The sequence below is a fragment of the Halichoerus grypus genome, chromosome 11 (assembly GCF_964656455.1).
Source record: "Halichoerus grypus chromosome 11, mHalGry1.hap1.1, whole genome shotgun sequence".
Lineage (NCBI taxonomy): Eukaryota > Metazoa > Chordata > Mammalia > Carnivora > Phocidae > Halichoerus > Halichoerus grypus.
The window spans coordinates 7,003,100-7,013,430 of NC_135722.1; the positions used below are offsets into that span (position 1 = coordinate 7,003,100).

A 10,331-nucleotide genomic window follows, 5' to 3' on the forward strand; every position below is an offset into this window, starting at 1 on the left:
CTCAAGCTGGCTCCATGCTCATGGAGCCTGATATGGGTCTCGATCCCATGACCTTGAGATCAGGACCCTGAGATCACCACCCAAGCAGAAACCAAGAGTCAGATGTTTAACCAACTGAGCCACCCAGGCACCTCCAACCTGGGGCTTCTAAAGCAGAGGCAAAAGCAAACCCCTCTGACTCTCAGCCCCTCCACCTAGGCCAGGCCAGGCCTGAGCGCTTGGATGAGGCTTTTGCAAAGGGCAGTTGGCATCTCCTCACCAGAGTGAGGTGGAACCACAGCTTGAGACCCCCACGTGGCCTCCGTTCAGCCCCGGCCCCCGGAAGCATAGGGTGGAAGAAGGACTGTGGTCAGATTATCCAGAAGTGAGAAGAGCTTCTTAGACCAACTCCCTGCCAGAAAGTCTCCTCCCAGGGTAACCACCCACAACCCAAACAAAACCTTCCCTGACAGTAGGCTCCCTTGGCAACTGGGAGGAAACTGGGAAGGAATTCTTCCCCAGCCTCAGTGAGATGGCATCTGTAGGTGGGGCTGGGCTCCCCCTTCCCTGTGGTTCTTGCAAAACTGATGAGTCTCATGTGACCCTCAGCACTGAAGACTGAGTTTGAGGCAAGCCCAGGCTTGTTTACCAGCTGCTGCTTAGCTGAGCTCTTTCTCCTGGGAAAGATTCTGACAGCTCACCCTTCATCAAGACCTGCCCCCTCAGTCTAGTCATGGCAACGTTTCCAGGGGTCGATTGGAGAGACTTGGCCTGAAAGAACAGTGTGGGAAGAGGGACTTATCAGAATGTTCTAGAAAACTGTGAGGTGTGTATAATACTAAGCAAATTCCTTTCCTGCTGTGTCACAGTACCAGGTGGTGGGGTCAGCCCTTTATTTATCTACAGGGCGCCTGAGAGATAGACGTCACTGCTGTGTGTCTGCTTCCTGGGCCCAACTTGAAGTCTTAGCTTGCTTTTCTCTACCTCTGGTCTAAAAATCACCCTCATTCAAACATAAAATTCCCAAGTCCCAGAAACAAACTTCCTTAGATTTTGTTTTTCAAAAAAGTAGGAGTAGGTGGAATAGCAACAGAAAACATTAGGATTTTACAAAGCTTGGGATTCTCCCATCACAAAAGGAACTAAAGCCCTCTGTGCCCTTGTGTCTGGAGCTGCCCTGGCCACCCACTCCATTTTCTTTCTTTCTTTCTTTTTTTCTTTCTTTCTTTCTTTCTCTTTCTTTCTTTCTTTCTTTCTTCCTTTTTTTTTCTTAAGATTTTATTTATTTATTTGACAGGGACACAGCGAGAGAGGGAACACAAGCAAGGGGAGTGGGAGAGGGAGAAGCAGGCTTCCTGGGGAGCAGGGAGCCCAACATGGGGCTCGATCCCAGGACCCTGGGACCATGACTTGAGCCGAAGGCAGATGCTTAATGACTGAGCCACCCAGGCGTCCCTACCCACTCCCATTTTCAAGGACAAAATGGCAGTTTCAGAGGGTCCTTGTTTAGAGGCTCTCTTGGCCTCCAGTTCCACATAGCTGGTTTTCTTTGGGAAAGGGATGTACTTGAGGAGAGATGAGAGGAGAATGGTGTTAAAAAGAAACAACATGTCTAAAATGGAGTCACTGTGCTAAGCCCCACCAAGATTTAATACCTAACTCAACTGCAGCTTCAGACTAATCAGTCTGGAATTTCCTAATCAGCTAGAGTGAGGTAGGCTCACATTATAAGGCCCCTTGCTCTTACCCCTAAAGGAAGGTGACCTTGCTTGAAACAATGTCTCTTTTGCTAATATCCTCCTTGCCATACCCTATTTCTGTCTATGAAACCCTTCTATTTTGTAGAGCTCCCTGGAGCCTCTTTCTGTTTATCAGTTGGAACGTTAACCCAATTCATGAATCATTGAATATGGCCAGTTGGGTCTTTAAGTTTACTCAGTTGATTTTTGTTTTTTAATGGTAGAAAACCACACAGGGACATCCCTGTCCTGCCTTGGGGGTGGACGGGGGACGGGACAAGATAGTCTCACAGTAAGGTGGACAAATGTGGCGCCCGGTTCTGCCTCTTTTTCTGCAAATAAGGCTAAAAATACCTCCACCCTGGGGGAGGAAGAGAGCGGGCAGTGCGTCAGCAGATTTCTTTGGATCAAAACAAGCTGTTCCAGGAAGCGTCCATAAACAGGAACTTGGCTCCCTGGGCGGGGCCGGTGATGGGTCCACCCGACCGGAGTGGGTGGCTGAAGCCTTCTCCTTCCTGGGCAGCCCACTTAGGAGCTCAGGGTTGGAGGGGAAAGAAGGACAGGAAAGGGCCCGTTGGGCAGCATCTGGATTTTTCAGTGTCAGGGCCTGGATTCCAAGGCCTTTCTCACAGCCATGGCCGCCTCCCCATCTTGTTCTGAAACCAGCTCTGACTTCTGTTTCCAAACACACACCAGCCTAGGAAAGCACCCAGGAGATTTCCTTCAGGAGCCCCTGGAAAAGGGAGAGAAGGGCGAGAAACCGGTAGTACTTCAGGTTCGCACCAAGGGCAGGGCGACTAGAGAATGTGCCAGAACCCTGCCCCCGTTCCCACAGGTCCAGTTTCAGAGCTGTGGCCGCCCGGGTCACCCTGGCTGTCCACGCACAGGAGCCCCTCTCGGCTGGGGCCTTTTCCCTCTGAGCCATGAGGCCCCTTGCCTCAGAGCCTGGGAGAGGAAGCTGCACAGTCAACTTGTGCTGGCTGAGAGCCCTTCCTGCCCTGCCTGGCCTTGCCTCACGGCGGCCCATGTAGGACCCCCAGCCTGCCCCTGCCCAGCTCCCACCAGCCTCTGCTGCCCCGGGGGGTAGCCTGGCTAAGCTCGGCTCAGACACCCAGCCCCCATCTCACAGGGTGGCCCTGGGCCCGCTCTTTTTTTTTAAAGATTTTATTTATTTAGAGCACACGAGCAGGGGGGAGGGGGAGAGGGAGAGAGAGAAACTTTTTTTTTTTTTAAGATTTTATTTATTTGACAGAGAGAGAGTGAGTACGAGCAGGGGGAGCGGCAGGCGGAGGGAGAAGCAGGCTCCCCGCTAAGCTGGGAGCCCGACTCGGGACTCGGGACTCCATCCTGGGATCATGACCTGAGCCAAAGGCAGACGCTTAACCTTAACTGAGTGAGCCACCCAGGTGTCCCCTTGGGCCCACTCTTAACCTGTCCCACACGTTCTTTTCTCGGATCCACTTCATAATTCTGACCAATATTATTATGTCTGAAGTCCCTTCCCCCAGGGGCCATCTGGCCTGGCCGTCCCTCAGCCGCTTCAGGCCTCTGCCCAGAGGTCACCTTCGCAGTGGGTCCTGTGCCCGCCCTGGGACTTGAGCTTCTTGAGGGGGGCGGGTTTCTGTTTGTTCTGCCCTCCACTGGATCCCCAAACCCGCAGTCCCTGGCACGCGGTGGGCCTCAGTAAATGTGTTGACAAAAGCAGTCGATGTTTTGTAAAGGTCGCTCTGTCCACTATGAGGCTCTCGACAAATATTTGTGATATTGGCAGACTGAAGGAAGGAAATGGGTGCCCGGGTCAGCAGCAGCCCCACAAACTCAATGACAGGCCCAGATTTGGGGGCCTGTCCAGCCTGGATGCCCAGGTCAGGAGACAAGGACAAAGGGGCCCAGCAGCTCACCCTGAATGCCTGGGGCCAGCTGAGGGAACTAGGGGAACCTGTCTCTGCTGGAGCCGGCAGAAGGCATTTGAGGGAGAGGGTGTTGGGGTACAGACACCCTAGAGCCTGGTTTATAAGGCAGAGGAGGAGATGGACCTACCTCCCTACATTTCATGCTCAGATTTTCTTAGCCCGTGTGCACCAAAAGGCAGGCAGCCAGAGGGAGGGGGAGCAGGGAGGGGATCCTAAGGTAGGAGAGGGGTCCTTACATATTTGACTTTTGTCTCTTGTCAGGGGACGGGGCCTTTGGGCTCTCAGTCCCTGAAGCCCTTTCCTGAGGCCCCCCAGCTCCCAGAGCCAGACTTTGCACCTTGGCCACGCCTCCAGGAAACAACTCGGATGGTGTCAGTCCCCGGCATCTGGAGCTCCTGGACTCCCTGCCACGTACACCTGATACTCCTGAGTCTTGCCCAAGCTGACCTTCTGCCTAGAGCTCGCCCTGCCCTTCTGCCAACTCTTTCACCGGCTCATGGTCACCTCCCTATGTCCCACAGCCGCTGTCCCTAAGCGCGCCCCAGACCCACCTGCCCCCTTCCCCTGAGCACCTGTGCCATCACGCCCCAGCCCCCAGCAGAGGGAAGTCCTGTGGAACTAGGGACCCGGTCCCACAAGCCTTGAATCCTTCAGCCCCTGCGGTGTCCTACCAGTGGCCCCCAGACTTCCTCAGCCTCCCTGCTGCTGACTGAGCAAGTCCCACCTTCCCAGGCCTTCACCCACCTTGCCAGTCTCTCCCCAAGCCCCACCCACCAGGAATCCTGGCGACAGTTCGTCTGGGCAGAGAGCTGGAGGACGCTGACATCCTACCAGATTTGCACGGAAACCCTCTTCCTTCTCCAGGCTGCCTGCAGCCCCCACGGCCAAGCCTCCCCCTTGCACTAGGGTCCTGCTGCTAGAGCCCCTGTCCTCAGGCCCGAGTCCTGTCTTGTCCCGACCGTCACTCCACCGGAGCACTGATCGTTTAAACTGTCCCTGAACCTCTGAAGGAGCCTTTTCTGCTCGGACCCCCGCTGTGCCCCCAACCCCCCGTCCCCCTGAGTGGCATCTGGGAGCAAGCTGTGCATGGACCCAGGGCGTCCGCACGTACAGCAGGAACCCTGAGCGGTGCCTCTGGCCGCCGGAGGCTGCTGACCTTGACACTGTGAAGGAGGCCTGTGCTTTCACTGGCCTCAAGTACCAGCGACTACCACCACCCCCTCCACCAAATGCCAAGGTCAGATAGGCAGGGGACCCAGAAGTCCAGAGGAAGAGCGGGGACTATTATTAACCTCCCTCTCGCAAATTGTATTTATGACAAGTAGTTTAAAATAGCTGGCCGGCTCAGTCTGGGTGGGGGAGGCAGGTGCTGAGAGACAGCTGGGAAGAGGGGGCCTGTCTGGAACTCCCTGTCTCTGTCCCTGTTGGGCTGGGGCCTGGGACAATCAGCTCCTGTGGGCACAGGGTGGAGCAGGAGGGAGATGACCAACCCAGGGTGTGCCCATCCCACCTCCTAGATTTCTCCAAATAGCCCTAGTTTTAAATATTTTGACTCGATTTTCATTTCGCAGAAAAACAAACAAAAATTCCAAAGCAGAATCTGTTTGCAGGACATGGATCCTGATCTTTGGAAAAAGGGGTCCCTTCACCAACTGGTGCCCTTGGAGGTCCAGGACCCCCTATCATGGGCTGTAGGAAGGTGGTGGCCGTTGGGAGTTAGGGCCTTTGCCCTGAGATGAGGGACATATGCAGCCCCAGACTGAAGCCCACCCCCCCCGCCCCCCCCCCCAGATTACACTGGTCTGGGCAGGAAATGCCGGCTCACTGCCTCTGCGACGGAGCTGGAGGAGGAAAGGGCGGGCTCAGCTGCCCCCTTCTGGCCTTAGCTGGACCTGCAAGCAGTGACCTTGGCCGACTCTCCCCAATTCCGCACACTGCTCCCCTTGCCAAATTGTCAACCTGGTTGGGGCAAAAAAAAAAAAAAAAAGGCAGCCAACCCTGGGGCACCCGACTTGCTGTTTAAAACTGAAGTTCTGACCCAGGGCTTACCCTGCCACCCTGTTTCTTGGTGACATTGGGGTAATCTGCCCGCCTTTTCTGATTTGGACAGGGAGAAAGTGTCAGGCGGCTCTAAAATGTCCTCCTTGCCTGGGAGAAGGAGGAGCAGTGAGAATCTGCCCCGAAGTCTCCCACTTCCCTTGGCTCAGGGCTGTCAGTGTCTGTCAGGCACGAGGTCCCAGCCAGGCTTTGTGGGACTCCCCTGCCCCCCACCCAAACCCCCACGCCCTCTCACAGTGCTCCTTTTGTCTCTGTTATACCGAAGCTGTCCGGACCTCTCCTCTAGGAAGCCTTCCTTGATCACCGACTCTCCTCCCCATCTGTTGTCTGTTCCCTTTGTCTCCTGGAGTGTGGGTGTGGCTGGCTCATCTGCCTGGGACAATGTGCATGTCCAAAGTGGCTTGTGTCATTTCCCATCCCCGGTGTCCCCGGCAAAGCCGGCTGGACTTTGAGCTGACACCCTTTGGACAGCTCAGTCACCGATACTCTCAGCTCCTGGTGCAGGGGCATCTAGAACTGCTTGCTGACACGTGTCAGGGGCCCCTGACACGGTCCCTCCAGACCTCTCCTTCCCAGCCTGTGTGCCCTGAGCCTTTGGCTTCTTGGACTGAGCATGACAGCTTCCCGGGTTGCCCTGCTGTATTCTGAACCCAGTGGGGTTTCTGGCTTCCTGTGGGTATCTCGGTGTACTGTGCGCTGCTGGCCACAGCATGAAGCACCAGGGCCCCCTTCTGTGGCTGGATCTGCCGGACTAGCTGAGAAGCTGGGATTGGGGAGGCCTGCCGAAAGGTCCCCGATGCTGTAAGTGGTAGAGAATGCTCCAGAAATGCCCCGGCCTCAGAAGGGCTTGCCTGTGTTGATTGTTCCCATGACTTCTGCTGTTCAAGTTCTGAAGCGTTAAGGGGTCAGGGGGCCCTGAAGACCCCGGACCACTGCACTGACCCCCCGCCCCCGGACCTCTCCTGGTCAGGGGCCTCTGGAGCCAGGTGCTGGCTGGGCCAGGCTGTGTGAGCCAGGCTGGTGGAGGTAAGCCACTATGCAAGCCAAGGGCAGCTGGTATTTTAAAATAGCAACGTTTGGTGCACTAAAAAGCCCCAAAGAGGACCAAGACAATACGCCATTAGGGTGGTATTAGGGGTTGAATTGTGTCCCCTGCAAAAAGATATGTTGAAGTCCCAACCCTTGGGACCTCAGCATGTGACCTTAGTTGGAAATAGGGTCATTGCAGATGTAATTAGTTAAGATGAAGTGGCACAGGGCGGGACCCATAATCCCCCGTGAGACCGGTGTCCTTAGAAGAAGACAGATACACACAGGGAGAAGCCAGGTGACGACAAAGGCAGAGACTGGATGTAGAGCCAAGGAATGCCAACGGCTGCAGAAAAGCACCAGAAGCCCGGAAGGGGCAAGGAGGGGTTCCTCTGTAGCTTTCCCAGGGAGCATGGCTCGCCCGGCAGCTCGTTTGGGACTTCTGGCCTCCAGAACTGTGAGATACATTGCAATTGTTTTAAGCCCCCCCAGCTCGTGGTACTTTGTCATGAGAGCCCCAGGAGCCTCCTGCAGGTGGAACAGATATGCATGAAAATGCCTTCTGGGACGTGGTCTTCAGGGGCGAGTGAGTGAGTGAACCTGACACAGTCACTCGGAGACGCAGCCACACGGGCGGTTCCGCAGCGTCACCCACAACCTCCTAAAGCAGGGCTGATCATCCTCACTTCACACATGAAGGAACCGGGGCTCACAGAGGCGACTTCCGGCCTCACGAGGGTGGGGGATCCTGATCTCACTGACCACCTCTCCTGCCTCTGCGAACAGGGGCCCGCCTCTCATTTGCGGATGTGTGCAAAACACCGTGCTCTGCCCTTGGGCGTCGGAAGAAATCATTACACAGGCCTCCTGTCTCTCCCAGGAGCCGGACGAGTAGGTATTGCTACCATCCCCATTTTAGAGATGAGGCAGTGGAGGCCCAGAAAGGTGAGAAAATTTGCCTAAGGCTGCACAGCTGGGAGGAGGAGTCAGACATTGACTAGGGTCTTGGCCTCCAGGGGAGAAAGGTCTGATCCCAAGGACAGGGACGCCTGTCCGGTGTGGGGAGCTAGGGTGAAGGGAATGTGGGCTGGGGGTGTGTGGGGAAGCCAAGGTGGGGAGGGGGTTAAGGAGTGCTGAACAAAGGCCCCCAGGTGGGGAGACTGCAGGGTAGGTTCTAAAAACAAGGGGAGCCGGTATGTCTGGTGGGCAGAGACCAAGCTAGGCTTTGTGTGGACTGAAGCTTAAATAGTTCTCGGGGCTCTCTTTCCAGAAAAATAATCTTCTAAATCCTTCTTTTGTGTAATTTACAAAACCATTGAACACACTGATAGGCCATCCCAGAGCCTTGGGAGGAGCTCTTGCAAAGGGGAGGGCCCTGAAGCTTGACCTTCATTCTGTCCAGGCGACAGCCTCGGGGCACGCTTCATGGTGGGGGGGGCGGCGGCCTCGGCAGAGGCCTCACCATCCAGTCAGATGTTGCTGACCGCCCACTCGGAGCAGGGATTTGGGCTGGTGCCACCTCAGCGCCCGACCCCAGGGTGCTCATGGGGGAGGCAGTGGGACCCCACCCCCACCCCCCTGCATGCTGCCCACATGAACAAGAGAGGGCAGAGTGCCTCACAGACCAGGAAGCCGACTCCCAGGGGACCTTGGGGCAGCCACCTTGCCTCCCCACGGGGAGCTGGTTCTCAGTTGGGTTCCCTCCCCTGACCCTTCTTTGGTCATCTCAAGGGTGCCTGGGGTTGGGATCACAGGCTCCAAGGCCTCAGACAACTGAGAGGCCTGCCCCAGCCCCCAGGTCTCCCCGTCTATCTGCTGGTCCCTGTGCAGATCACAAGGGGTGGTTTGTCAGGGTCAGCCGCTGTGGGGGTGGAGGACGACACACAGTGAAGGGTGAGGGCAGTGTCCTCTCCTTTGCCATGCTGGGTGGCCACAGAGAGAGCACGAAGGCCCTTCTGTGAGGGACAGCCGTTGGTGACTGAAACGGTGTGTATGTGTATGGCTGAGGGGGCACATTCTGCACTTAGGCCCATGAACCACCTGGAGAACTGGCGGTGGAGACCGGGTGGTGGTCCTAGAAGGGGGCCCCCAGTCAGCTGGAGCCTGCCCACGGACAGGACAGGTCGCTCCCCTGGCTTCCAGGGCAGGGAGTGGGATGAGGCCTGGGCAGAGGGGGCAAAGGGGCCGACCTGGAGCACAAAGTGGAGCAGGGCTGTGGCGGGAGGGGTGGCATGGTGGGCAGAATAAGATCCCTCCAAGATGTCTGCGTCCTGATCCCCAGAGCCTGTGAATGTTAGGGTATGTGGCAAAGAGGAATGGAAGGTGCCAGTCAGCCGGCTTTAACAGGGAGATGGCCCCCGATTATCCACACTGGCTTGGAAGAGGAGAGCAGAAAAGAGAGAGATGTGAGGATGTCACTCACCTGCACTGGCTGGAGGCGAAGATGGAGGAAGGGCCACCAGCCAAGGAGTGCAGGCAGCCTCTAGAAGCTGCAGAGGGAAAGGAGCGTCCAGAAGGAATGAGGTCCTGCCAACACCCTGACCCTTGTGCAGTGAGACTCATTTCAGACTTCTGACCTACAGAACTGTGAGGCAATGAATGTGTATGGTTTTAAGCCAATAAGGCTGGGCCCATCTTTTAGGGCTGATGGGGCCTAGGTAAGAGGAAGGGGCTCCAGGTTGGCCAGGCTCCAGGCTGTTGGCACTCCCTTACCCAGCAGAGTGGGGGTGTCCGTGCCATCGGCAGGCTCTGGCCTCTCAGGGGGTCCCGTCATCCCTGCCAGCTTCCAGACACAGGACTTTTAGATGATGGTGAAAATAGCTAAGACCTACCAAGCGCCTAGTCACTGCCAGACCCTCAAGCACCACAACAACCCTACGAGAAGGGTACTATTCTCAGTCCAATCTTAAAGGTCAAGAAGTGGAGGCTCATGTAAGTGCCCCCAGTCGTGGCATCATGCTGACCTTGCCAGCTGGAAGACCCCACAGAAGCATGACTAGGGGAGAGGCCCTGGTCCCAGTCCTCACTGCCACAGAGACACATGGCTTGCTCCTTCTAGCTCCCAAATCGTTCACAGTGTGAACTCCAAACCCCGAATGGTGTGCTCACCCTACAGGGCCAAAGCCCGTGGCTACCCACAACAGGATCCGTGGCAAATGAACTGCCTCCTGGCCAGGCCCAGGGCATGAGGAGCCCTCCGCGTGGGCGAGAATCACCCAAACCTCCTGGGTTCTCTGGCCTCTTGGCTGAGGTGCTGGAGTCTGGACTGTGCCCGGGGCCCCCTCCCCTAGGTGTGAGGAGGAACGGGGAAGCAGGGGGTCTAACAGGCCATGGCGGCTGGCATAGGCTCATGGGACAGGGACAAAGGCTCCAGCCTGCTCCCTGTCAGCTCCTTGTTCCCCTGCCTCCCTGCAGACCTCCCCGCTTGGTTCCCACCATGAACCCCCAAACCCCTCCTGGACCTCCTTACCCTGGGAGTCCCTGACCAACCACCGAGACTGGAAAACGTCACTCCGGGCCCTTCATCAAATTCAGCTCAGCAGCGCCGAGAGCTGCATACCTTGATGGGTATCTGATAGAAAGCAAACAAGCAGCCTGTAATTGACTCCTGGGG

The 10,331-nt window shown here is 56.5% G+C and overlaps 1 long non-coding RNA gene across 1 annotated transcript; it reads right to left on the reverse strand.

Moving 5' to 3' along the window:
- Window positions 1-1,909: 1,909 nt before the first annotated feature.
- LOC118526406 (uncharacterized) lies at window positions 1,910-10,318 on the reverse strand. The gene is made up of 2 exons (XR_004912597.2): window positions 5,925-10,318; window positions 1,910-2,451 (listed from the first exon to the last, which is right to left on the reverse strand). It is a non-coding gene; the product is annotated as an uncharacterized LOC118526406 (long non-coding RNA).
- Window positions 10,319-10,331: the final 13 nt, after the last annotated feature.